This window comes from Ascidiella aspersa, chromosome 5, assembly GCF_963924565.1.
Source record: "Ascidiella aspersa chromosome 5, kaAscAspe10.2, whole genome shotgun sequence".
Classification (NCBI taxonomy): Eukaryota; Metazoa; Chordata; class Ascidiacea; order Phlebobranchia; family Ascidiidae; genus Ascidiella; species Ascidiella aspersa.
Window position 1 is genome coordinate 11,762,265 of NC_139451.1, and position 2,500 is coordinate 11,764,764.

Below are 2,500 nucleotides of genomic sequence, written 5' to 3' on the forward strand. Positions count from 1 at the left end.
CACCAGAGTTTCCTCTGGCTTCAACCTCTTCAGGCATAGTTCACCATCTTTCGGGTCCCAACGCGAACGCTCTCGCTCGACCTCTCCGGCAAAGCGGACGAGATCGGCCGGTGATGCGGCCGCCGCGAACGACGACGTCTCACCTCCGCCGGACCGCGCCGACATTCACTTTCACTGCGCCCATGGGTTTCGTACTGCCCCGTGGCTCGCGCTCACGTTAGACTCCTTGGTCCGTGTTTCAAGACGGGTCGGGAAGGTGGCTGACTTCAGCCGCGGACCCCGTGCGCCTCGCGAAACGACACCGGAAGCGCGACCGAGACGAAGAGGCTGGGCACTGAGAACAGTCCCCGACCCACGACGCCCCAGCCGGCACCGGGCGCTCGGCCCCGAAGGGCAGACGCGGCGATCTCTCCTCGCCCGAACGGCGGGCCGACGGACACGCGCGCCTATAGTACCCGACCGAGGCCGGGTTACCTTGCGCGCGGCCTTCTCGCCGCCGTCCAGACGGTCGCGGCCTTCGCCCGGCGCTAGTGCGCTGGTCCCCGATCGGGCGGCGCCGCCGGCGGCCCGTGAGGGTCCGCACGACAACGTCGCCGACAGGGGGCCGGCTGAAAGCGACCGGGCGACCCGACAGGCCCTCCCGTTTGCCTCTCGACGGTTTCACGTACTCTTTAACTCTCTCTTCAAAGTGCTTTTCAACTTTCCCTCACGGTACTTGTTCGCTATCGGTCTCGTGACCGTATTTAGCCTTAGATGGAGTTTACCACCCGCTTTGGGCTGCATTCCCAAACAACCCGACTCTGGGAAGACGCCGTAGCGCGCCCGCCTGTCGCCGCCATGGGCCTGACACCCGCTCTGGGAAAAGGCCTCGATCAGAAGGACGCGGGCGACCGGCGAAGCGCGCCGTGACGAATTCCGTACGCCACAATTCCGCGCACTCCAAAAGCGCGCGGATTCGGCGATGGGCACATCCCGCTTCACTCGCCGTTACTGAGGGAATCCTCGTTAGTTTCTTTTCCTCCGCTTAGTAATATGCTTAAATTCAGCGGGTAGCCTCGTCCGACCTCAGGCCGAAAGTAAGGACCGGGACTATTCTTCCCGTTCCGCGCTCGCCGTCGGCGCCGCGCGCCGCCGCGCACCTCGATTCCCGCCCTTGAGCCGCCAGCCGTTGGCCTCTTCGAGGTCGACTCGCCGCCGCCGCGCGGGATTCTGGTCGCGATCGTCGCGCATCGTGCCGTGCTGTCTTGAGCGGGACGGGCGCTCGCGCGTCCGACGCCGCAGCAGCCGCGCGGAGAAATCCCCGCGCGGAACGTTTGCAACGCGACCCTGAGGCGGGCGCGGCCCCGGGATTGACCCGAGGCCGCAATTTGCGTTCAGAACGTCGATGCTCAATGTGTCCTGCAATTCACACTAATTCACGCAGCTAGCTGCGTCCTTCATCGACTCACGAGCCGAGTGATCCACCGCCAAGAGCCATCCACGATTGTTTCGCTCGCACAGTGCCTCGCACTATAGGGTGACAAAATAGACCGCGCCGAGCGGTCGGCCAGGCCGACGCTTGAAGCCGGAGCGCGCGGCACCGCGGCACTCGACGCGCAAACATTACCGGGTGACCGAATCGCCGGCCGGCGCGCCGCTCCTCGCGGGTCGGGCGCCGGGTAGCAAAGACTTTTTCTCTCGCTTGTCCGAGTTTCGCGTTCGCCGAAGCGTTTGCGAGACCGTTAATGATCCTTCCGCAGGTTCACCTACGGAAACCTTGTTACGACTTTTACTTCCTCTAAATGATCAAGTTAGATCGTCTTCTCGGACGCCGGCTCGACCGTTGCCGGCCGCGCCAGGTCCAATCGGAGGACCTCACTAAACCATTCAATCGGTAGTAGCGACGGGCGGTGTGTACAAAGGGCAGGGACGTAATCAACGCGAGCTAATGACTCGCGCTTACTGGGAATTCCTCGTTCAAGGGAAATAATTGCAATTCCCTATCCCTAGCACGACCGGGGTTCAGCGGGTTACCCAGACCTGTCGGCCAAGGCGAGCACATGCTGATCCGGTCAGTGTAGCGCGCGTGCGGCCCCGAACATCTAAGGGCATCACAGACCTGTTATTGCTCAATCTCGTGTGGCTAAACGCCACTAGTCCCTCTAAGAAGTTAGACGCCGACCGATTGGGTCGCGTAACTAGTTAGCAAGCCAGAGTCTCGTTCGTTATCGGAATTAACCAGACAAATCGCTCCACCAACTAAGAACGGCCATGCACCACCACCCACAGAATCAAGAAAGAGCTCTCAATCTGTCAATCCTCACTGTGTCCGGGCCGGGTGAGATTTCCCGTGTTGAGTCAAATTAAGCCGCAGGCTCCACTCCTGGTGGTGCCCTTCCGTCAATTCCTTTAAGTTTCAGCTTTGCAACCATACTTCCCCCGGAACCCAAAGACTTTGGTTTCCCGCAAGCTGCCGGAGAGGTCGTAAAACTAACGCCCCCCGATCGCTAGTTGGCATCGT

General features: G+C 61.5%; 2 non-coding genes and 1 pseudogene across 2 annotated transcripts in view; all 3 read right to left on the reverse strand.

The window, feature by feature from the left end:
• Positions 1 to 1,073, reverse strand: part of LOC146143745 (large subunit ribosomal RNA) — a 3,679-nt pseudogene extending 2,606 nt beyond the window's left edge.
• A 248-nt stretch (positions 1,074 to 1,321) lies between these two features.
• Positions 1,322 to 1,475, reverse strand: LOC146143746 (5.8S ribosomal RNA). The gene has a single exon (XR_014501239.1). It is a non-coding gene; the product is annotated as a 5.8S ribosomal RNA (ribosomal RNA).
• Positions 1,476 to 1,722: 247 nt separating this feature from the next.
• LOC146143747 (small subunit ribosomal RNA) overlaps positions 1,723 to 2,500 on the reverse strand; it is a 1,811-nt gene continuing 1,033 nt past the window's right edge. The window contains exon 1 of the ribosomal RNA XR_014500752.1: positions 1,723 to 2,500. This exon is cut by the window's right edge and continues 1,033 nt beyond it. This is a non-coding gene — a ribosomal RNA (small subunit ribosomal RNA).